This window comes from Anas platyrhynchos, chromosome 9 (genome assembly GCF_047663525.1).
Source record: "Anas platyrhynchos isolate ZD024472 breed Pekin duck chromosome 9, IASCAAS_PekinDuck_T2T, whole genome shotgun sequence".
In the NCBI taxonomy this organism is placed as follows: domain Eukaryota; kingdom Metazoa; phylum Chordata; class Aves; order Anseriformes; family Anatidae; genus Anas; species Anas platyrhynchos.
In genome coordinates, this window is record NC_092595.1 from 7,987,048 (window position 1) to 8,013,633 (window position 26,586).

At 36.1% G+C, this 26,586-nt stretch overlaps 1 protein-coding gene across 5 annotated transcripts in view; it reads left to right on the forward strand.

The window, feature by feature from the left end:
• Window positions 1-26,586, forward strand: part of LOC110353632 (SRY-box transcription factor 2) — a 269,422-nt gene that overhangs the window by 33,847 nt on the left and 208,989 nt on the right. The gene's annotated exons all lie outside the window — the stretch shown is intronic.

Below are 26,586 nucleotides of genomic sequence, written 5' to 3' on the forward strand. Positions count from 1 at the left end.
TAAGATCTTATTATTTTCAATGAAGCACTAGTAAAAGCACATTTTCACTTTTACTTTGAATACAGAAACCATATAAATAATTTAGAACTGTCAACTCTAGGTTGTCAGCTGCTTGTTTTGGATGAAATGGTATGTGATATTTTTGGGTGTGTTCCTTATATATGTGTATACAGTGATGAAATATCAACTTAACATGTTATAGGAAAACAAGCTGGAATAAGTGCTTTGCTTTTTAACATTACCAAGAATCCAAAGACAACCATGTGAAGTTTGATAGCAGCTTCAGTACTTAGATCCCAAATTGTTTAACAAATAGCTTCCAAAGTATTTTCTTTGATATCTGATTGAATTGGGGAATGTTAAGAAGTCACTTTTGCATTTGAATTTATTTCTACTTCTAGTTCTTAGTATCCTATTCACTTTCAATTTCCTACAGGATTTGTTTCTGTCATGGTTTTGAGCCATTTGCTGCCTCCTAATGACTGACTTTTAAAACAGCAAACATGGATAATTCTTCCCCCAAACTTTCTGAAACTCACTGTTGCATATTTTGTCTGCCATTTTTCATATATGTGGAACAGAAGAAGAGATCTGTGAAGTTAGTAGCTTTGCTCTTTGATATCTCAGCAGATCAGAGAGTGCATTAATGGGAAACTTTCCTAGTGCTGAGCATGTAAAAACAAAGATACAACTAGCTGAATTCCTCTGAATCGTGTTGTTTACATAACATTGCTTTCACAGGCTTGCAAGCTGGTATTATATATTGTTTGTTTTAGTTAAATGATTGTCTTCCACCTGCCTCACTTTGCCTTGCTTAATATTAAACAATCTTTATTTTTTTAGTTTTACATCCTTCCTACTGCATACCTTCTTTAACTTACATTTTTCATTAAAGACTGTCAAACCTTTTTAAACAGTTTTAAATGGCTATTTAACAAATGCTACAATAACAGAGTGCAAGAGAGTATCCCTCATGGTCTTATCATGGAATCAAAGTTGGTGGTCATACTACGTGCTTTTTGAAGCACAGTGTAGCTTGAAAACTAAAAGTGTGCAGTGAAGCACACTTTGCTTCAAAACTTTGAAACCTGTTTCAATATAAATAAATACTAATGATTACATGGGACATGCAGAGAACACAGACTTTAATTTCTTTGTGATCTTTTCCTTTTTGTGAATATTTTTTGCATTTCTTTAAGGATCCAATCTCAGAAGCAGAACAGATGACTTGAATCAGGATGACAGTTATTAGGGAGTTCAGATTTGTTCCCTTCTATTTATGTGTTTTTATGGGTGTTTTCTAAACTCTTCTCTGGGCTGAGTTGCACTCTGACAATATTCCATTTGTGGCAAAATTTTGGTAAACCACTAAGGTTTTTAACATGAGTTGGACCTTATAGGCTGCTAAGTGCCTCCTGATTTCAAGTTGACAAGCCTTGTGCTTGAACCTGTCAAGCTCAAGTACATTGTGTGTTGTGAAGAATTAGCATAATGAATTACAGTACTTTTTTAGTAAACGTGCTCTATCATTTCAATCACCTGTTGAGAAGGCTTTGTTGCAGGAAAGACTCATAGCAACACATGGTGACTACTTTTTTTTTGAGAATGTATATAATTATGTACTTAACTTGTATGCGTAATTAATAATATAGTCTGATTTGAATATCTGAGATGAGTTTACAGTAACAAAATGATAAAATGGGGAACTGAAGGTATATCAAATAAGTTTAAAAGCACTCCCCCAACTGAGAAGATAATCCAGTACAGCACAAACAGAACAAGGAAATGCACACTATGACAGGTTAGCAATAGGAGTGAGTTGTTGCATCTGCTGAATCCACTGTTGAATATAAGTAGATAATTCTAGTGCCTGAGATTAAGTTGTTTAATTAGATTATTCAGGTGTTTAATCAGACTGAGGTAGATTTGGATAGGGAAAAATGTTCAATGGATATTCAGCGGCATTTATTTTTTAAATGTCTGAAACAGTAAGAGATGGGGAACAAAGGAAGTTGTTAATTCCTCAGCCTCATGTGCCCTATAGGGTTCTGCATTGCCTGTAAGGAAAACTTTTCCTTCCAGTTACGTTTTCCGCTCATCCAGGTTGAGGGTGTTGTAGTACTGTTGGTCTTAATTTGAAAAGTGGAGTAAACCTTCACAGTTCTCTCTTGATTGGTAAAGTCCATCCCCAAATGTTTCAGGATGATTCCAAAGTTCTTCAAGCTTCAGATACGGCTTTTAATGAGCATCGTAGTTGTCAATGGGACAACAATACCAATGCATTAAAGTACTGTAATTATTATTGTGTCATTTAGAGTATTGTTGTGGGCACTTAGAACTGTTGTAAGAGTTGCATTTCTGGTGCACCATCCATTGTGAGTTTGGTGGAGTCAGCCCTATAATGCAAATTAAATTTGCTGTTCAGCATCAACTGTATGATAAAGAGTATTTTTAAACAGTTTATTCACTGTGGATTCTTAGAACATCCGCAAAATATCTCAGAAAATCTCTTTGTAATTTTGAGCGCTTGGACTTTCCACTTAGTCATAAGGAAAGAGTAAGTGATTTTCTCTGTGGATGACAAACTTTTTGCTTTGCATACAAGGTAATACAGAAAGATGTTGTAGAATATTTTGCCACTGCCAAGGGGAGCTGGGGGTTGGATGGGTGGGTCCAATACTATATTTGTAGTTGCTTGGGATAAAGAAGACTTCATTTTATTCCTTTAAATAGTTTGTTTGTATTTACCTGTTTATTTTATGTATTTGGAGACCATAAAATCCGTGGCACAGCTGGGAACTATAAGTTGCAATCTTTTCATTTTTTTTTCATTTTCATCTTTTTCATTTCTCTGTTTAATAGAGCAGACTTCAGAGACACTCAAAGGTGTATTTGGTGCTTCAACTTCTTCAGAGACTGTGTTCATAATAACATACCACTAGCAACATGAAATTAGCTGGCTCTATCCTCTTCCAGCAATTTGTTCTAAAGCTGGTGAGTAAGGGCAAAACTTCAGGAGAAAGGAGGGGTCTAGTAACCACTCTGTGAAAAGTCTTGACCCATAATAGGGTTCAAAGGTAAAAGTACTGTTTGCTGCAAGGCTCTTTGTTTGCATACAGCTTCAAACTGAATCAAGAAGTGGAAGCTGTGCATTCATTACATATGTGTATAAAGGCTTGACGTGCATTTGTAATTAACACCAAGGGATGCCCTTGTTGTGGTATTTCTGATCCCATCTATAGGGCATGCCTTCCATTTTACTTAAATTTTTTGAAGTAGTTTTGTTGCAGTCTGGTACAGGTGGAATATTTAGAGCAGCCTGTACCACAGCCCTGTATGCTTTGTTAGATGCCCATTTATTCTTCATTCCTCCAGCGAGTACTCCACTCACTGGGCTGTACAGAGCACAGCAGTCTCATTACTTGTGCCACGACATGCAGACAAGCCACAGTGGCACACCTGCCCATGCTGTCTTCTGAGCCGTCCAGGATCCGGTTTTTGAAGCTTTATGAACAAACATCTTCAAATGCGGACTATTTTTATTGTCTTGAAAGGCAGCAATTTAAATGAGCCATCCTGAATAATGGTTAATTTGGGGTTGGAGTGAGTTATGTGCTGAAATATCCCAAGGGATGTTGCTTTATTAGGTCATACTCTTGCTGTCACAGCGACAGTCTGTGGTAGACTGTAATATCTGTTTCTGGCCAAAACCTCATGCTTTTTATGTGACTTAAAAGTCTTGTAGCTATAGTTCCTTAGCAGTGTGTACAGGAGCTAGTTGCCTAGAGAGGCAGCAGGTGAAATCTGTTGGAGAGATAGAAGCTTGCAGAAGCTCCAGTAGTGTTTTGGGTTAGCAGACTCCTTAAATGTGCACAACAGAAAGGAGCTCTTCTGCTTAAAATACTGCTCCAAGGTACAGCTGAAATGCTGCATTAATGTTTGGGATAGCTATTGCTGAATTCTACTGACAAGTGAATTCATATAGTTTCAGCTAATTATATCAACTGTATTTTTGGACCCCAAGACAAACACACATACAAAAAAATCTGTTAAAGCAAAGGGAAAGCAAACACTCCGGTAGCATAAAGTCATGTCTCTGTGTTTCTGTGAAGGATAAGCTTTTATAGACAAGAAAAAAAAAAAAAAACAACCTAGTTTGAAATTATAGAATGCCATGTGTATTACATTTACAACTTTATGTACATTAATGAATCTTAGGTTCCTGTTTGCAATGGACAAATAAGTGTTCATAAGTATTGGCAGGTAGAACTTTAACTGAAATCATCAAAGTTCTAAGTTAGTGATTTGTAGGAATGTTACCTTGACCTTTTATTTGGGACCAAAGAAGGTTTTGATGTACCAATGATATGTCTCCTAGATTCTTTTTTGTAACTGTTTTGTTATCTCCTTTTCCCGCTCTCTTCTCTTTCTCTGCTATTTTGTAGATCTGAGAATTTTCTAGGGCATGGATTGGTGACTTTGCCATACCTTTATTTATGCAGTAAGGACTCAGTTCTTGGCTGAAGATTCTAGGTTCATCTATGCCTTCTTATCTGAGAAAGTAGAGGGTTCTTTTTATGCTAGCGCCATACATGTGTATTAAAAAAAAATAATAAAACACCTTGTACTGGGGTGGAGGAAAGTCTGACTGGCAGCTTTCAGAGTTCATATTTAGCATTAATGCTATACTTTTCCAAATTAGAAGATTAAGAAAGGATAGTTTTATGGATAATATCAAAATAAAGGCTTTTTATCATAACTATGCAAGCCTTTCATGTGCTGTGAAAATGTGTTTATTATGACATACTGTTTTCCTGACCTAGGTACCTTGCAGTTCCATGAGCTTAATCTAGTACTGTTAGTAAAATAATTTTGAATTCTGTGGGAGGTGGTATAACTTTGTGAAGAGCTCTTGAAATATGGAGCCACTTCTAAGATTAATGCTTGCTGTGTGAAGTGATTAAGATCTCTGCCTGTTTTGTGGTTATTGGGATGCTTATTAGGAAATCTCATCATTGGTTTTATTAAAAAAAAAAAAAATCAACTACAAATACTAGACTAAGTTCCATCGTGATTCCAGGACTGATAAATCTGTTAGAGCATGATGTCATCATTTTGAGTTAAAAACATGTAAGTAGTGGAATTTCAATGATCTACACATACAGAAAACGTAAATATCCTTGTACAAAAAGGTTCCCTTACATCTTAGGTGAGTGACTCCTTCTAAGAACGCTAGTCTGCCTGTTACTGTGTTCTAACACCTTCTGTCTCATTTGCTGGACCATCTCTGAGGCTTCTTTCCTTGAAGCTTTGCAATGGAACCCTTCTGGTGTCTGTCAGGTCAAACAGATAGTGAGCTTTCTTGTGCATGTGGGTAATGGTGCAAGTTGATTAGGAGTATCAAGCAGGTAGGCAGCAAGATTTGGAAATTATTTAGTAGAACAGGTATCCAATTACTGACTGCATAACATATAGAAAATGTTTTGGTTTTCCCGGTATTCCAACATTCTCTCAAATACAACAGACAGGAACTGTCCTCAGTGGAAACTTTTCCCATGAAATATGTGGGACAAGAAGCTGAGATCTCATTTTAGTCTGGTATGCATTTTGTGATGTTCTTAAGCTTAGAACCACCAGAAATCCACTCTCTTTTGAGTCTTTTTCCATCAAATATATATATATTCTATTCACTGGAAAACCATAGCCCAAGAGATGTACAAGGGAGTTGGTAGCATGTAAAAGTGGGTGAAGAAAACTGTCGAGCCAGCGTAAACTCTGGATTGATTTGTAGCAGAAAGTGAAGTCAAAATGTATTTGATTTAAAACAGAATAAGCAACGTCTTTTTGGCTTGCTTTCAGGAACTTGCCTTGTAAATTTAGCCTATTAAAGATAAATGAAAAAGAAATTATGAAAAGCAGCTGCAATACACAGATTGAATGTTTGGGTGGGAGTGAAAGTAGGAGTTACTGGGTTGGAACTGATTCCTTAAGATCTGTCACATCATACCATTAAAATAAAGAACTAGACATAGTAATTTCAAATGGATATTGTGTAAAAGTTGGGAGATATTAATGCAGTAAAATGCATTGATGGATTCCAAACTTATGGTTTGTTATGCGTATTATATATATATACACATAATTACTGTAGATACAAAAATATTTGCTTTTTGTGCTGGTTTTCTTGTGAAGGGGATGATTTATGATATACTAGAAAATTCTCTTCCACATCTATGCATTGTGTCCTGGATATTCTGGTTACTCCCTGGTTTCCTAGGCTGTCATATCAGGCCATCTCATTACTTATACCTATACATGCAACACCATACCTTCCCATTTTATTGTGGGGCCATTGGACATTAAAAGCAGGTTTTACTCAGGGAATCACAAGCCTGGGTTTTCTGCAGTGCCAAATCAGGTCTGCTGTGTTATTAAGAAGTACGTATGCATGTGAAAGTATGTCTGAATTTTACAGAAGAATCTATCGCTTGTTTTTTAATTCCTATATTTTTTCAATTGTTTTAAGGAATACGAACATTAAATTATTTATTTATTTTTTGATAAAAGAGGAGATAGGCATTCTCTTAATTAACGTGAAGGTTATGATACATATTTAACAAAGCCTGGGAATTCCAACATGTAGACACCCATTGTCTCTTCTTAACCCGGCGGTGTGAGTAAAGGTTAGTGTCAGCCTTAACTCTGAATTTTCCTAGCTTCTGTCAGTGTCATAACTTTAGTATTAGTTATATGGATTTTTATTCTTTTATTGTTTCTGGGAAGAAAAAAAAAAGGAAATGTATTTTGACTAGTAAAACTGAGGTGACGCGTAAGTCACAGCAGTTCACTGTGCAATACTGAGGTATGGAATTTGTAAAAGAAGTGGAATTTTTTGAGTACTTGTTTACAATCTATAGCTATAGAAGTATGGGCTACAAAATGAGAGAGTCAAAAGCTTCTAGTTAGGCATTATACTTTAGGACAGAGCAGGAACTAGATAGAGCAGCTGTATCACAACACCAGGATTGCTTTGTGATAAAAATATAATAAATAAAAAAAAAAAACACACAGAACAACAAAAAGGAGAGATACAGATATTACGCTGGTAAGCTGTCATTAAAGACAGATGAAGATGAGTACAGAAGAAGGTTCACTGACAGCTGATCATAGGGGATCATATCTTGAGTGATGACAATTGTAATCTAATTTTGACCACTTGGACCTGGTTTGCTGACTCTCCCAAATTCTTCTCATATGTTAATTGCAAATGCAGAGTGCGGGATTTACAATGCTTTTTGAACTCCAAAACAAGAATAGCCTGCAAGTGCGTGCCTCTGGTAGGAGCATGGTGGCTCTCAGTTAAATCAGGATAGCTGGGCAATGTTAAATGTGTGCTCCTCTTACAGAAGTACAGCTGCTCAGCAAAAGCAAGAATAACCCGTTATAACCTGGATATTTTTTTAATTGTTTTTAGTTGTTGTTGTCTAGATGCAATGTAGAAAACCTGAATAATGTCCTAGAGATCAGTTTTGCCCTGTCCCTGTTAGTATACAGCAGAACTTGCAAATTAATGCATGTGCGTAACTGTTTTCCCCCTGGTTAATTCCCCGAGGTCTAATTCTCAACTGCTCTCAGTGAGTGAACTCTCATGTGAGCTTTGGGACCTGATCTGCTCTCTCCCAAGTGAGGGCTTTCTCTTTCTTGTGGAAATATGGTCCCCTTCTCTGAATGATGATGAACACGTACTGCCGGCTAGCGTGTTACCTGGTGATTATGGGCCCTTCATCTGGGATATTATATTAGTGTAAACAAAGGATAACTTTACTTCTACAAAAAAGGGACAGCACTCTAGTGGCTGAGATACCATGTAAAAAGGAGCATTGCCACCTCTAGCACCATCTTGTGTTTTCCCTTTAAATGAAAGAAGACAGCGTTCTCAGCTGCATCACAGAGTGACCGTCTCATAGGTGTGTTAGGCATCCTCTGAATGTGCTACCGGACTGGAGTATTTGAGGCTTAGCCATAAGGGTACTTAGGCAGGCTTTTACAGTACACTTAGGTGTACTGTAGATTAAGAGAGCTTTGTTTTGCACTCATTCTGTTTGTGAGGAATAAAGGGTGATTTCCCATACTTGCTGGCTGGCAAATTTTCCATAGAATTTAGCTGTCTGGCAATTAAATTTTTGCAATCAGTCTGTCAGACTTAGTCCTTCTGTTGATCTGAACCACACTACCTGGCTATGGTGTGGTTTTGTGTTTGTTCTTTTTACTAATATTTTCGTTTTGTATTGTTTGCTAAGACCCAGATTCTCTGAAGTATTTACTTTCTAGACTCTTAATTACATAATTAACTTTGGGGGTTTGGTCCTAAGAGCCTGATCCTGTAGGATCATGACACAGTACTGATGCCGAAGTCAGTGGAGTCTTACATCATCTGGGGAGCAGAAGGTCACATACAGTGCTGATAGTCTGTTGTGTATGTGAGATCAAGAATCGCCATGGTTACTTCTCTGGTATTTTGATGTCTTTTTTCCCCCCCTGTGTTATAATAATGAAGACGAGTCCTCAATCTGTAGTGTAAAACAATTTTCTTTGTGAAAGAATGGCAGGAGCCTTTTCAATATTTATTTCTTTACAGCAGTGATGTATCCAGTAGTATCAGGGAGCAGTGGCTGATAGCGTGTGCTAGAACTGCTGTTGGTCCCCCAGAGTGCAATTCTTGACCTGTACATTCCTGCTTGTAAAACAAGAATTTTGTTTGCTTTCTTCGTGTAAAATTGCTACTGTCAGTAGTACCACTTCTCTCTTTTCTTTTTCTTTTTAATGGGACTATACATTTCCTACCACAGCAGGTGCCTGCTATCTGGATGTTAAGTTTCCATAACTGTAGGTAGGAGTTGCTGTTCAGTGCTCTAGAGGAAAGAATATTTCAGGATTTAAGTGATGAAGCTTCGTTCTCTTTGGTGGTTGCACCTGGGGGCTGTTCGTACAGGCGTCAGTCACTCAGCAATGTGGTGCTTTTAGTGACTGCTGAGTGCTGAAAGGGAAAGTGTTAGTTTTGTATTCTAACTCTGTAAGTAAGTATACAGAACTTTAGGAATTAACAGTAAAAAATAAAATGCAAAATTTTTATTTTTTCAAGTGGGGTATTTATGCTTGTTGAAGTATACTGCTTCTTGGTCATTTCACAGTGGCAAAGGGCCAAGCAAGTCCTATCCAGGCTAGGTTGTCAAGCACTTAAGTTACTGGTAGACCAAATTCTGAAGAAATATTTTAGTTTCAAGTTTTTGTTTAAGCACTAAAGCACTTGTGAATGTATGGAAAGCTAGGTACCAAATTAGCAGCTAGGAACTGAACAGTCTTTCTGTGTATGGAAGATATATCTATTGCAAGCATTTCTGCTAACATACTTGATAACTGTTGCTTTTCTTTTTTCTTTCTTTTTCTTTCTTTCCTTTTTTTTTTTTTTAAATGTGGAATGTTAGGTGATCTTGCCTTGTCTATCATTGTGGGGAGCAGAGTAATTGTACAGAAGCGGCAAGTTTCTGAAGTTATGCTTCACTGCTTACAGATGAATGTTCTACTTTTCTACTCCTACTTTTCTCATAATCAACTTAGTTTCCCCACTTTATGCAATTATACTATTAGTTTTATACTACTGCATTTGTAATGTAGGCTTATCAATTAAACTTTTTTCTTTTATGTTATGAGATTGTAACCAGCTAAAAGGGAATTTAATAGGAGGAAAGTTGTTCAGCTGGAAAATGAAAACTAAATTTTTTGAAGATGCTTTGGAGCAGATTTTTGAGTAATGCTTCTTAAGGAAAGAGGATAGTCATGTAAAATAGAGGGTAGAATTTTTAATAGGGAAAATAATGCTGGAAAACAATAGGAATGTGGACACGTAATGAGTAATTAGAGATCATATTTAAATAGATATTTTTTTTCTCTGTTCATATCATTCTGTGTTGTGCCTTTTGCTAGGATTTTGCCCATTAAGATTTCCACGTATTGCTTAGTATTGTTAATACGCAAAATCCTGGCAAAAGGTTGACATTGTAATGGCTCTAAAGGACCCATTTCAATGTAAATCCTAAGGGTCTATCAATGTGCAGGGGATTTACGTGGGTGAGTCCCATTAATGGTAATGGGACTTATGTGCGTAAATCTCTTCTGCATTGATGGGAAAATAGACTCCTTAGTATGCAAAGTCTCATTTGAAATCAAAGAGCATTTGCATAAGATCCATACATAGCATGGAACTCTGTCTTAAAAACAGTATGAAAGAAGATAGTACACCATAACTACTTCAGTGGATGAATGCTGGTGCAAAAATGCATAATATAAAGAACATTATTTAAAGAATGTAGCAATGTTTACACAGTTGTCTCCAACTATTAGAAGTCAAAACACTCTTGCTAATATGGCTTTTTACAAGCATGTGGTTGAGCAAAATAACAATGTTGAATTGTGGAACTTTGCATCAGTCTCATGTCCAAAATTTTAGAATGAGATTTTGAGTGACTTGGAATATAAGTAAGAGCTAAGAGATCTTTGCAGTCCCAGTTTCACTGCAATTCTCAAGGCCTATTGATTTAATACTCTAATATTTTTACATAAGATTCTTTGGTTTTGCTTTTATTTGAAGCACCAAACATTTCTTTAAAATAATAATAATAATAATAATAATAATAATAAAAAGTGTGTGGGGAGGGATTGCGTGCCCCTGCTCCTCAGAAAAATCCAACCTTTGATACATAAAGATTTAACTTTATGATCTCCACTGCGTGTGTATGTGCAACCTGGATTGCATCACGCCATAAAGTAAGCTGTCATATTAGGGCACGAGTCTGAAAATACAGAAAATATGAGCACACTCCTTTCCAGCAGGTGTCACTGTTGGCAAATGTAAAATTAAAACTATACATTTATCACAGCTTATGTAAAGTTAAGAATATTTTGGGGGAGGTGGTGTACTTCACTCTGTTTTAATCTCCTTGTAATACACAGGTATTGATTTTGTTAAAACTCTTTAGTATATATTGGTTACCTGTGTGAGGCTCAAATGGAGCTGAATACGTTACGGCAAAACAACACTATTGTCTGGAAGATATCTAAAACATTAAAAGCTTTCATTCTTCACTGTCTGGCATCTAGATTTGTAGTGTTATTTTAAAAACTACTATGCATATAAACACAGTTTAATTATTTTGCTATTTCTTTTGAAGTGAGTGAAAGAGTAAGTTGATTCTGCCAGTGTAGACAAGAAGTGGCCTTCAGAATCTGTTATTATTATTGTAGAAGAAGGAATCTGAATGTAGGTAGCTACTTAATAATAGAGTTTTGAGTATGGTAAGTTGTGCAAGGTTTCATCTGCCTGAAAGAGGAAAAACTATGTTATGTCTCAATACTAATTCCTGAGGTGATGTACTATACAGTGCTTTCAGTGAGACTGCTCAAAATGAGCTGCCCTCAAAGCGGAGAGTTTAAAGTTGGATATATTTTAATATTGAGGATATCTGCCTTTGGTGTTCTGGATTAATTGATTAAATTATTGATACCTTCTCTACTAATATAATATTGTTCAATCTAGGTGTTTTCCTTGATTTAATGTAAACTATTAATCTTGCAGCCCTCATTTAATAATCCAGTATGCACAGGGTAATTAGGAGTTGCTTTTAAAATGCAGCTTTAAATAAGCTTTAAGAATTTCTGAGTGCAACAAACATCTCCAAAATTGACTTCTTTTTGATGGACAGAATAAATGTGTTTTTAGGTTTATGTCAAAAACATTTTTCCGCATAACATTTTGAGGGGTAGAAAGGTGGGAGAGTGACACAGGTAAAAGCAATTTGTTCAGTTTTTCTGAGGAGTTATTTTCTATATTTATATGCATATTTTGACTTTCCACTTATATATAGCATAGAATATGAATTTTTCTACCTTGATTTACAGATTTCCTGAAGGATGTTTAATATGTCATTTAAATATGATCAATAACTAGGCAACTGATTTTCCTTTTGGATGCTGCTGTGCTGGGTGTTCAGTTTTGGACCTCTTGCTACAAGAATGACATTGAGTTGCTCGGGCTTGTTGCAGAAAAGAACAACAAGGCTGGTGAAAGGACTAGAAAACAACAGTTATAAGTAGTGATTGAGGGAACCGGCTCTGTTTAGCTTTGAGAAAAGGAGGCTGAGGGGAGGCCTCATGGCTCTCTACAACTACCTGGAAGGAGGCTGCAGCAAGGAGGGTGTCGGTCTCTTTTCTTAGGTGAGAAGTGATAGGATGCGAGGCAATGGTCTCAAGTTGTGCCAGGAGGGCTTAGACTGGATGTTAGGAAGAATTGCTTCATGGAAGGGGTGCCCATGCATTGGGGTGGGCTGCCCAGGGAAGAACCCATTGCTGGAGGTTGGAGACATGTGGACATAGCACTAAGGGATGTGATTTAGTCATGGGTCAGACTTGATGTCTTGCAGGTGTTTTTCAATCTAACTGATTCTACGATGGACCAAATTCTTACTAAGAATGATTACAGCTTTTCTTTATATGCTGGGTTGTATTTTAATAAGTTTTCAAGTCCTACTGGGGAATCTGAACTCTAATAACAGCATAGACAGAGTTGAAGTTGTCCTTGATATAATTACACAAAGTATAGTCACATCAAAAATGCACAAAAATACAAATGAATTGTTAAAGGAAAACTTACCTGCCTTTTTTTTTTTTTTTTTTTTTGAACATATCAATGAAGGGTTTACAGCTGTTACATGAAAGGGAGAAAAACATGCCTGTCTGCAGCACCTGGCTGCACAGGTGAACTGCATCTGAGAGCCAGGTATCAGCTGAGCGCTGTTCATCCAGCAGTGATTGTCATACCTCGTCTGGGAAGAATTTAGCTAAACTCACTAAGGCTCTTCTGTGAAGGGGGATGGTGAACAAGCTGTGTGGTATTGCCAAACCAAGTTATGAGCCTCAGGAGCTGGAGCAGAGACTGCTCATGCTGCCCACTCCCAGCATCACCCATGGGGTGAGGGCTGCTCTGCCCAGGGAGCAGCAGTGGGGAGGAAAGCCCTGCCTCAGTCGGTGAGTGATAGTGCTACTTCCCTGGTAGCTATGCCTCCAATGGTATCATTTGGGTGATGTACCTGATGCTTTTTAATTTTTTTATGTTTATAAGATACACATTTTGCTCTATAAGTAACATTCACACTAAAAGAAGATATAGGCTTTTATTAAAAAGTGGTTTTAGTAGAAATATGGTTCTTAGCAGTTTGTAGCACAAATGCATTACTTTCAGCACTTTAAGTAATGGTACAGCGTAACATGTTTAATCATGTCTTCTGGGTAAAGTTAGAAAACCTTTCAGGATCTGATATCCTAGTAGCTTTAGGCTGACAAAAACAAACAAAAAAAACAAATTTATTAAAAATGGGCAAAATGTGAAATAACTTCCTAGCTTCTGAAGTCATGAAGAACTGTATATTGCATTTGCTATGTCTATGGTTAAAGGGATGCGGAGTGAATGCAGTTTCAGAACTCTAACAGTATTAGTTCACATGTTCACTTGTTTCATATAAAGTGATATTTAACAGTGATTTTTATTATCATGTGGTTTATGATATTATAACTTAAATTCTTCATGTGAAAATGTTTTGCTCGGAATAAGTGCACTTAAATAGTTGAACTTGCAGCTAAAAAGGCACAGTTCTTTGGATTCTACAGATGAGCAGTATTCACTTTTATTGTAGCAAGTTTTATTACTCAGTAAACTTGTGTATGACCTAATAAGCTTGGCACTATTCTGCTCTGCAGATTTGGTGATGGGATGTTATGAATAATGACTCCACCAACAAAATCTTTAGAGAGCTTTCTATTGTGCTTTTTGCAGTTTATTTTGTCTTAAGAACACATGCTGTTATGTCCACAAAGTCACTGTTTGTAGGTATGGAATAAAGAGGTAGATAGAAGTGAACTGCTGCTGGTTTTGCTGTATTCTGGAGTTCTGCACAATTCTAACCATGAAAAATGTTGACATCTTCTGATACTTCACAGTCAACACTGAAACAGTTCTGGAAACATTATGGGCCTGAGAAATCTAGAATTCATGATATTTCAAACAGAGACAACAGGGAAAATAAGATACTAGCTCTGGTTAATCAGCATAGATACTGAAAGGCTGATGGTGAAGGAAAAAAAAGGAGTCCCTAAATGTGATCACTGTGACTTCCGTAGTCTGGCTTGTAACTGAAGTCCCTGGCAGTTAGCTGTAGAATTACATCTTTGGGTGCCTACACGTAGCCTTTCAGGAAGCTGCTGTAGTCAAACAGGAGTAAGTAATTGTACAAACTGTAGGCAGTGGCCTGAGATATCAATGCATGATATTTAAAATATGATTTTATAAAATGAACAACTGTCTGAATGCATTGCAGGTTGGATGAAAATCTGCTAGTGCTGAATGGTACATAATAATGCTCCGATGCAGTAGTAACAAATAAATGCATTTTTTCCCTTGAGTGGAGATGATAATCACACAATTATCCTGCAATACAAAGCAGTCTGTGCAGTAAATAAATACTAGTGTACTCTTTTATTTTATTTAAGAGAAGTTAATTAGGCTTTTCACTTCTATCCCCTTTCATGAAATAAAATGATAAATGAATAGGTCTTTCATGCTTAGCTCCAAATTAAACTGCTTTTGGATTTTAATTTAGAACAGAGTTCTCAGGATTGTCAGTTCTTTTACATTTCATCAATAAGTCAATCACGTATGGGCTTTTATCAGATACGCTATCATACTGCCAGAAAAAGCATTGGGTGTAACACTTAAGAATTCATCCTATTGGTCTGCTATTTTATATCCAGTTGGCCCCATTATGCGTATAGAGTGCAACTCAAGTGAAGTTTTGTGCCATCTTGCTTTCTTCTAAGCTCCTTTTCTAGCCCTACTCCTGAGAAAATCTGACGTAAATATTTTAAAGCAAGGATTGCCGACCAAATGCTGCATATCTAGTTGCACAGAATATCTACGGTAGGTCCACTAAGCAGATCTTATGAAGGTGATAGAAATTATTTAACAGAATGGCTCTCGATATTTGTGAGATTTTTATTGGACTTAGATTTTGTTTATTTTTTTAAGTCATAGCATTATTAAGATTGGAAAAGACCTCTAAGATCATCTGGTCCAACCATCCACCTACCACCAATAACACCCACTAAAATGTGTTCCCAAGCACGATGTCTAATGTCAGCTTGAATTGTGTGGTTTTTGTATGTCTATGATTTAGCAGACAATATGGTTTCATTTTCTGTTCTATTTTTTCATTTCTATTCTGTGATTTTTTTCAAAGCTCTGATTGCAAAACACTTGTCTTCGTAACATTTGGTCCTCAAAAGTGTATGTAATTCTTTTATCGGTTCTTACCAATACCATCAGAATTCTAGGTTGTCTGATGAACTGCTTTCCATTCTTGACCTGTTTGTTACCTACCTTCCAAATCTCTTTCCCATCCTTTCCTAGGATACCCTATGTGAATGTTTATGAAGGTTAAATAACCACCTTCTTAGCGTAAAACAGTGCTTTGTTAATGTTCTCAGTTTGTGACAGCTCTTGTTGCACCTCACTGGGGGAAAATCCTAGCTTAACTTTAAAAATATGTTAACTAGAGCATGATTTGTTTTTCATGAGCAAAGGCTTTCCCTTGCATACTTGGTTATCAGTTTTCTTTAACTTCTGGGTCTTATTTCTACTTCAGACTATTTAGATGAGCTTTAAACAGGGTAAAAGAAGGCACACGTGGCAAGATGTTTTAAATCAATTCTGTATACTACTTTTTAAGGTAAGCATTCAGGGGAATGTACTTCTCATACTTTTAAATGCGTCCTTTTCTCTTTGATAAACCTGATAAAACAGATTATATGTGCTGGTAGTTCAAGTATTTAATTCAAGGGATTTTGCAGGTTGAAAGTGGGACTTAATTTCTTTAGATATTATGAAACTAGTAGGGATGGGTGGATTTTATATTTTGTTGCTAGAGGGAAAAGGTGAGTATACTTCACTAGAGAAAACACATTTGTTGATTCAGGGATTCTGTGTCTGTTCAAATGTCTGAGCCGTAAGATTTTATTTTATTTTTTTTCTAATGAGGAACCAGGAATTTCTACCTCTATTGACTTTTACACCTATATTCAAAGTAATATCTGCGGGGACTAGAAACAAATGATGGTGAACGCTTACCCTGCACCTTCCCTAATTAGGTTGAGTTCTGTATTTAGAGAGGTTTTGCATTGGTAAACCAGCTATGACCACAACTAGAAAAGATGAGTAGGTATATACTGTTGCTAAGCTTGTGTTGGAAGTAAGCATTTCACAAGATATAGGGGCTATGTAGTAGGCACTGACCATAAGACAATGCAGACGTATGAAACCCAGTGTGCTGTCTGAATACCAAGAAATTAAAATCCAGTGACTGGTTTTGACCAGCTTGTGAGACCATACCTGTTTCTCTTATCTGAAACACTGGAATCGTTGTGCAGTGAAAAATTTATGGCACCATTTGACAACATAGTTATGAAAAAAGTTTTAGTTGTAGCTGACTTGACTTGTGCTTCCTTGTAATTTTTACTTTATGACCGATCAAAAAAGGATTTAGAACCTTGTTGCTTGACTGTCCCTGGCTTTGTGGTTCAGTGTATGTGTGCACTGATAAATGATCATTTTCTACTATGGCTTTTCCACTTTCAGTTTTAGTTGAAGTGAGGCCACAGCTTGAGATGGTAAGGAGAGGAAACATCAGACGTGCTCCTGTTCTAACTTCTGAATCAATTAATCCATAGAGATGGGCCAATTAGTTTATTTAAAAAAGGGGGGGAAGCCTTTAAATGCAAATGTAATTTTTAATCAAATTACACATCTTTTTGGTTTCTAGACTCTTGAAAAATTATATAATTTTTCTTCTTAAAATAGTGCAAACTGTTAACAAATTTAGTAGTTAGTGTTCAAAGCCTGTTAAAAAAACACTTGAAATAACATGACAATCTCATCTTTACAGTAATAGTAGGTTGTTAATTAACTGAGCTACCCAAATACTGAGATTATAGTTAAAATGGCTCTGAGTAGGAGGTGATAATGATGCGCTGCCTGTTTTACAACACATTATATGCAGTGCACATTAATTCCACTTTTTAAAAGAAAATTTTCCATCATATTAAAGAGCTCACATTTTAAAGGGTAAAATCTGTCTTAGATGAGATAACCTTATCAAACTTGTCTATAATAGATATTACTATATCAGGCAATGAGAAGAATCACAGATGTGTGTTTAAAAATAAGTTTGTTATTTAAAAATAAAAAAGTAAGAAGTACCACCTCGGATTTAACCAAATGCCCAAGCCTGTAAATTTTAGCTATTTTTGTCGAACCAGAATCTATTTCCTAGGAACTTAAAATAGTAATTTTGTTTCCTTCTCATGCTCTACAATATAATGCTTAGCTGCAGTTAAATATTGGCTGTGTAGCTGCTAGGAATAACTGGAGAGTAGCCATTTCTCATGACTGTTCTGCAGTGAACCCCATGGTGCTCACCTTTACCGATCAAAGCCATCCTAGGTATGCTTGCCTGAACTGCAAATATACATCTGCCATTCTGAAACAAAAGAAAAAAACTTCTTGCCATATAAGAAATGACCATTCCACTTCTGCTGTTTTGTACAAACATCTTTTTAAAATAATGTGTATTTTTATTCTTGCTGTTTTTTTTTTATTATTTTTTTATTTTTTTATTTCTTTTTTTGAGGGACCAAAAATGTGTACTTTTTAATGAGTTTGTATGAAAGGGACAAAAATAGTTTTTCTCTACTTGGTACTCCCTTTCCATCCATCCTTTTATTTGTTTTCTTTTGGAGCATGGTTATTTATCGAGATTCATTAGACTTCATCTTACGGGTCCTAAGTCCAAAGGTCCTTACAGGTCCTAAGGCTCGAAGTGTGAGAGAATTCTAAAACTGCTATTGTGATGGGTTTGTTTTTTCTTGTGTGGTCTCAACACTAGTATTAATCATGCTAAGTAGAAGGATGGGTTTTGGTTTTATAGCAAAGTTTATTTTGGTATTGTGGGTAATTTTATTAGTTTGAGTTCTGCTGCCTGAGGAGCTGTGGTTCTCTAGGGAACCAGTGTCATAAGGCTTATGAATAAGAAGCTGAACTGGATGCTACTTGTCTTAGAAGATATCAGACTTCTCAGATGAGCAGTAAAGACATGTTAAATTGTCAGGAGGGAGGTTATTTAAGTCTACTGTAGCTGGCAGTTGGTTCTTCAGTCAACTAGAATTTTCTGTCTTGATTGAGATAACTAAAATTAATTATAATTTTGACATTGTCAATATGCCTTTGATATTCCTCGGGGGGGGGGGGGGGGGGGGGGGGGGAGACTTTAAAGAAGCTAGGAAATAGTTCCTATTACTACTTTTTTGGTTGTTCCCACTACTGACCCTCTTAGAGGTCACTGCAAGTATGGCAGGCAGAATCTGCAAAATGAAGAGGTCCTTGATTAGTGAAATGTACAGCTGTGCATGCTAAAAAGCAAGGTCTAATGCTTTTATTGTCAAACTGGTATTTGTCTTGGGCATGATGCAGTTACTTAAGCTTAATAGTGTTGCTTTAGCTACAAGTTCCTTTCAGCTCAACATTTTCTGTAGGAAGTCATATCTCAATATAGTTAGTTTTATGCCTTTAAGTATTATGCCTTTAAGTATTTGCACTGTACATAGTTACATAAAAACTTTTTTGATTCAGTAGGAAGCACACCATTGTCCAGGTACTGCTATCGAGCTGTGACAGATTAGTGACCTCATATTTTCATATTTCTTTTTGTTTGCATAATCTAAAGCAAATCTCTAAAAGTAATGTTTGTAATTAGACATGTCTAAAATTTGGGATGTGGTAAGTGTACACTACAATGATGATTAGATGTATTTAGAGAATTGTGTATAATATTTATATATTTTAGTTTTAGTCCAGAGAAAGATCTTCCAACAGTTTGCTGAGTCCATTAATATATCAGCTAGGGAAATCACCAGTTATAATCCTGGTGTCTTTTTGACATTTTATTCTACAGGATAGTAATGAATATGTGCTTAAATAATGCCATTCTTCTTGATATTAATGGAAGACCAGGTGGAATTATAAATTGTGAGACCCTAATAAAACTAAGGTCACTATATATAATATATTTACTAATGTTTATACATGTATTATGTATAGTAGATGTATATTGGACCACCTTTCTGTCGATAAATACCGTGTGTATTTGTCCAAGAATACCATGCAGTCCCTTGTACTTTAATTAAAAAAAGAAGAAACAGACTTAGGAAAATTAGCATATGATAAGCTGGTGTGCTACTCATACCTTGAAGGGATGTGAACAGGTAACTCAAGCACTCCAGTGTTATGGATTTTTTTGCTTTTTTCCTCTATTCAAAACGCCAAAGAGGTTTTGAATTAATTTTCTTGAAGATTTGTTTGTGATTTTTAAATGATGTCATTTTTTTTGTTCTTGTTGTTGTTTTTATAAGTTACTGAGTTTGATTCCTTTTAGGAAAATGTTTACAGTCATAATTAAGAGAGATATTAAGCATGGTGTTAATTAAACAAATTGATGTGAATATCTGATTGAGTCCTGAGAGGGTTAGATTTTCCCAGCTGTCATAGAGATCATATTCAAAGAAGAGGGTGGATAATTTGTAAGTGAATTGTATGAGTTAAAGGAAGCTGCAATAAAAATATGAATTTATTTCTTAACTTTAATAACAAAAGATTATTCAATGGGCTTGGGCAGCTTTAACACACTGGTAGTGTGATAAACTAAATTGTAAACCTGTGGTAGGTAGAGGCCAGGAGCTTCCACTTCTGAGGAAAATGGCAATTTCCTCCTCCTTCTACCCCCCATTGTTGTTGAGCAAGGCCTGATTGTTTTTTCATGTTAAGTAAAATCCCAGAAAATTATGCCCTCCCATGCAACTTAGCTTTAGCACGTTTTTGGAGGAAAAAGAAGGATATACAAGTAATAACTTGTGATACATGTAAGGGGCAGTTTATCTGTAACTTGTTTTTCAAATGATGCTCACTACAAAGTTTCTGAACAACTTTATTCATTTGTAGAATAATTTTCCCATTTTCTGTTGCTGTTCTAGCATGATTTGATTCAAGGCTAACTCTGAAGTTGGCCTTGCTTTGGGAAGTATAAGGATTGGATCAGATGACTTCCAAAGTTTTCTTGGAACTTAAGTTATTCTGTGCTTTCTGTTGGAAGTTCATGTTTCTGTGGTATATTAGGAGGCACCTCTGGTATTGGGTTCTGAAATCATTTATAATATCCTAATTATTACTAATAATATACATGTTAGACTTTGATCCTGAAGCCTCTTATAAGCAATTTTGGTTTTTTTTTGTTTTTTTTTTTTTTAGCTGTCTTGATTTTTCTTTTAACAGATAATATGAAATAATTTGCCCTAGTTGTATTTAATTATTGTATAGAAGCTGTAGGATTTCCATGTTATGACACAATTTCAGAAAACTAAGAATAATAGCTTTTTCTTTGTTTCCCACAAGCAACTTCAATGTATGTCTGTAATAAACAGACAGTGGACAACAGACTGCAATATTTTTACCAAATTTGGGCTTATATCACTTTGTGCCAATGAATTTGAGAGGTATCACTGATTTAACACCTCCTCTTCCCTGTGTTTTAGGACTGGAATCATGATACATACTGAAGGTGGCTAGCACCGCAAGGTTTCTGTATAGGGGGGTTTAACCAACTAACACAGTACAGACTGTACATAAGCAATTATCTGTTAAATTACATTGTCATTTTACTTGACTGTCGGGTCTGAAAATTATGCTCTAAAATTCCCACAATAGTTCTCTTTTTGGAGAGAAGTATTTTTTTTGCTAACTATCCTCTATTGATTGACATACGCTATAAAGTGAATATTGAACACTGCCTATTCCAACAGTATATATGCCAATTTTAAGCTTCTTACCATGTTTTTCCATATAATACGATGCCCCCATACACAGAAGAGGAACTCTAAAGGTGTGATGATTGGTATAAGAACTTAAATGTGCAAGACCTCTTTATCTGACTTTGTTTCTTGTAGCAAACATGGTACTTCTCCTAAGAATTTGCCACGCTGAAGGCTGTTTCCAGAACAACAACCCCTGTTCCTGAATAAGGGCTGTGCCCTGCAGCCTATTAAATTGCTCCAGCTCTTCCTAAGCTTACTTCTCCGTAGCATTTTTTATTTATATTTTTATTTATTTGTATTTATATATATTATTTACATTTTTATTCATTCATATATTTTTTTCTTTTAGGGATAAGGGAGAGTAGGCCAGAGTAGGTATGACCGCCAGGAAAACTGCAGGGTTTGTTGCCATATGCACGGGTAGAATCCTCCGGTGTAGCAGCAGAGATGGCAGTTCAGAAATTTAGTCAAGGCCTTGGTTGGAAGTTTAGCAGATACGCTTCTTTTTTATTAATTGTTACTTGTATTTACAAATAGTACATCTGTTATTGTGGTACACTTTAGTTTTTCAACTATTTCTGCTCCTTACACATATGAATGATTTGTTTCATCCTTTTTGTTATTGAGATATTTGGAAGAAAACCCACAGGGGAAATACCAGTTTTCATGTTATGGGAAAATGTTTGTTGTTTGGTAAGTGCTAAAAGTAAAACTTTGAAAATCTAGAGATGGGAAAGGCGGACTTTTTATTTAATAATATTTTCATTTTCTTAAAGTATGTAAAATGCTTTCTTTGGTAATTGTTATCTTGGTACATTAGCCAGTGCCCTATTGTGTGAGTCACACAGGTAAATAATGAGGTTGAAAGACTTGAACAAGATGTAAAGGTCTTGGAGCATAATACTTTGCATGGCAAGCTTAATGTTTTATAAAAGCAATATGACTGTGAATATAGAGTTGATTGTTATGTGGTTAATAAGGTCAATACTGATGGTGCATGTACTGAAGGCATTTATATGTCTACTATATGATGTGTATTCTTGGCTATATAGAATTTATAAAGATTAATATTACAACAATAAATCTATGTTTGGAGTAGAACCTAAGAAAAAGTGAAGTACTACAATGAAAATATTCAGTATTTCAGTTAATTTCAAATAAATAGGGAAATTAAGCTTAAATATTTTTAAAGAGTCCTTGAATGGTTTGTTGATTAGAAACTAATGTAACTCCTTGTCTAAGATAAAACACCAAACAGGCAGCAGCTGCTGGTAATTGGTGCAAGTAATTGTAGAGCCAATAAGTTGAAGAAGTGCTTATTAAAAGAAACTGCCTTCCTATCTGCTTGTAAGTTCAATTGAGTAATGCACTCTACATGTGGTCTGACTGTAGGTAAATTATACACCTGATTTAAAAACACTCCATCCATAAGAGCTCCTATTTTGCTCATCCATAAAATTTTTACTTTCTTTATTACTAACTACTTGCAGCAGCATATGGCATAATATCTATCAAATTAGGCTTTGAGGACATCTTAGACTGGCACCCTGCTGACTTGAAACGTGCTTAATGCATATTGCAGTGTTTTTAACCCGTTGAGTACCCCTAGGATAGGCTTCCTGCTCTCAAGGCATGAATGCCCATGCGGCCTCATGGATACGCAAGGCACACCCTGCTGATCTGCTGGCATTCCTTTGGCAGTGATGTGTCTGCCTTGAAGTGGCTGTTGCACAGTTGTCATTTAAAGCTCATCCTAAAGGAACTACAAAGTCTTAGTTTTGAGCTGATTAGAAAATGGAAACATTTAAGAAGATGAGTTGTAATTTGAGCTTAATAATTGTTTATTTAAAAAAAAAAAAAAAAAGGAAAGGAATTAAGCCATGCTATGTCTTTAGCATGTCAGTTTGTATGTAAGGTTGTTTTTAAAAATTGTGTTAATTTGGTGTCGTCACCTGGTAGAAGTTACTTGAGGTAATGTTGTGCAATCTTCATGAAGACAAGTAAGTTTCTGTTTGCAGAAATAAAAACTTCGTTTGGGTTGCTCCTAAAGTAATAAATATTGTTTCCTACCTACTCCAAATACTTCTCAACTTGAAGCAAAGCATTGTTGTCTTTTCTTTTAAAGAAATGGCAGTAAGTCCTGTTGTGTGTAGGCCTGCCTCAAAATGCTGTGGTGTACATTCAACAGCTCAAGTCATGTACCGTACGTAAAACCTCTGGAAGACCTACTACAGACTTGAACTAAACTAATAATGAAATATTCAGGAGAAAAAAATATAAAAATGAGAGCTTCTAGTTCAACAGTGGCAGAATCATTAATTCCTTATGGGCTTTGTGGACACTTTCAAAGCAGTTTTTGGAAACTATGGAAAACCCAAATGTTGCTTTCCTTTCTCAAAAATAATGGCAGATTTTCAGTGGAACTGATTAAGAGGTTAGAGATTGTATTGTTGTTTAGCTGAAGTAAGCTAATACTTTAAATTAGTGCTTTTGCCACAAGACTAACTTGTACAGGACTAGAATATCACACTGACATTTGTAGTGGTTTTATCAAGATGATTTGGACAAAACCTGTGCTGTGAAGTTCTTCTGGCAAGGTTAGGTTTCCGTCTGAATAAACACCCCTCCCGTTGCTGATGGACGTGCTGTATTTCAGAAGGCGTGGGAAAGGGCCCTGTGCCCACATAGCTGATGGCATCAGGGGGAGTGTGGGCATCCTTCTACAGAGCTTTGCTGGGCTGCTTCCTGAGCAGCTTTCCTGGTTGCAGAGGTAAAGTGAGTGCTAAAGGACCTAATGTAGTACTATTAGTACTGTATTTTAAAGTGATTTGCTGTACTCTTTTTTTTTTTTTTTCTATACAGAAAATGACAAAGAAAGCCAGTTTTTTTCATTTTATTTTTTTTGTGGTGGTGTTTTGTTTTTTTAAAAAAAGCTCATAATTTTGAGACTTGACAACTTCTTTCTAGCAGGTTGGAAGAGATTTTGAACCAATAACAATGACAAGTTTGTTCAGTCTTTCAACAAGTCTAATAAATGTTGTGCATATAAAAGGCACAACATGTGACTTTTTAAGTGTTTACAAGTAGACATTGAATGTGGACTAATCCCTGTACATTCAAATTTGAAAACCAGTTGGGTGTTTGTTTCTCTATGTGTTTTTTTTTGTTTCGTTTTGTTTTAGACTGAAAGGCTAGATCATGTTTCCTCATTGGGCTTAACTGAATGCACTTTCCAGTTGCCTATCCAATATTCATTGTAGCTTCCATTTACAAATTACTTCTGGGGGGAATTGGGAGCCGGAAGCTAAAGCTGTGTATAGCAGGAGGTCAGAACAGCGATGGAAATACAGCAGCTCAATGAAGGAGTTCCACAGCAGAGAGGAAGAAACAGGACAAAACTTTTTCCTGTCTGTATATTTTCCTAAGGTACATTGGTGTCTAATGTATCTTGGGAGACTGAACATGAATTACGGAATGGAAATGTCACTTACAAACAAAATATAGTAAGCTACTAATTAAACCATTTTTCTTGTTAAAATTTTAACATTTTCTTTTGTGTTCACATGCAAACTTAATGTGAAGGAGGGATTCCTTTTGGCCATTTCATTAAGTAAAAAAATTGTTAAAAGTAAAATCCATTTCATTAAGTTCATTAAGAACCGAAGTCCCTTTGATGGCTCGGTATCTTCTGACAGTAACCAGCAGCGGATGCCCAAGAGAGGATGCAAGAACAAGGCGCTCATTCCATAGTACTCTTCAGACTACTTCCCCAGCCTTCAGCAGTTTGCATCACCAGTCTGAGACAGTAATGTTTGTGTTTTGTTTTTTTTGCATAACCTTCAGTGGATTTTTATGCTATTGTATCATATATTCCGTAAAACATATCTTCAAGTTTGTAGCTTTTTAACCTCTAGACTCTATTGCATATTTTCACAGAGTTTGTTGCCTTCTCTGTACATTTACTATTCCTATTATATGTCCTTTTGGAAGAAAAAGGGCAAAACTGCATTTAGCTTTAAAACACCATATCATTTCCCAATTTGTTTTCTAGCACTTCATGAAAAGCTTGCTGTGTTGTGAGAATGCTCTTTCCTCACAAGTATTTCTTAACTCTTATCCAGAATGAATTTCACTTGCTATTTCATTGCTTGTTCACTTCAGCACTGTAACATTCTTCTGTGAATTGGGTGATTTTTTTTTTCCACCAAGCAATCTAATATTTTTTTGAATATTTTGCAAGTAATGTTGGCCTCATCAGAGATCTTCATGTGCTGCTGCTTCTGATCTCACACTGAGATGAAAATTGTTCACTTATTTCTCATTCTCTATTTTATTTTTGTTTCTTTTATTTATTACACACCTTCCCTCTTATCTCTTGGTGACTTAGCTTCTTTAACAGACTTTCACACTGGACTTTGCCAAAAGTCTCTTTGAATTTGAAGATACTTAGAACCTACTTGTACATATAATTGTTGACTTCTTTGAAAAAGAACAACACATTGTAGAAATGTTGCTTCCTTTTACAAAAAGCATACTGATCCTTCCTTAATAGGTCTCATACATTTATGTGCCTGTCATTACGTTTTTTAAACTGTCTTACATCTGGATTTTTATCTGGACACAGCCACTTGGTCTTAGCTATGGAAATCAAGAATAGTAGATCATAATCTCCCACTTTGTTTAACCGCGCTGCAGGTGTAAACCATACAACAGAGCATCACCTCTCCATGAGGGAAATAGCACAAGATTTAAGTATTTCTGACTAACAGTGGTTCGGAGTCCTAATAACAGCTCAAGAAAATACTTTTCGCTCTTTCTTTCTCCAGGATTTCTACAGCTTGGGAGGAAATTGCTATCCTTACAATGTCATGAATGTGGAAATACATGGGGGAAAAAGATCCAGCTAAATCCTCTACTATCCTTCATACATTACTTATGTGTTCCAACTGGGTTACTTCATGTTATGCTTGTATTTGCTTTCTAGTTCTAGTAGCTCTAGATAGAGCTACCACTAAACTGATTTAATGATTGATTGGTATTGTTGCCTTTCAGAGGACCCAGTGCTGTACAATATGAGGAAAAAAAAATGTATAACTCTTCTAATAGCTCTTCTAATCTCTGGCGTGTACCTAGGCGTTTCCCTGTTCTTTTTTCCCAGTTGTGTTTTTCTTTTTCCCTGTACTCAGGTACTTGTTGGAGTTTGATAATTGCAGCTTGTGCTGGGATTCTAAGATCTATGTCAAAACTGGAGCTTTTTTTTTTGTTGTTGTTCGTTTTTTTTTGGTTTGTTGGTTGGCTTTCCCCCCCACACACACACACACAAAGTCAGCTGGGCAATGACCTCAGTTTGCTTTTGTGCACCATGTCAGGGTGAACATGGGTGCAAGCAGCCAGAAAGGGAAAGAAGCAATTCTGGTGGTTCTGGGCATGGAAAACTGAACTCTGCTAGAAGCTTTTGCCACAAAACCATAGTGATTAAATGAGTAATTAGTAATAGATTGTGATGCTGTAAGTAAAACTTATAATTCTTGTATGCTTTCATTTGAGATCCTGGGGATGCTGTTT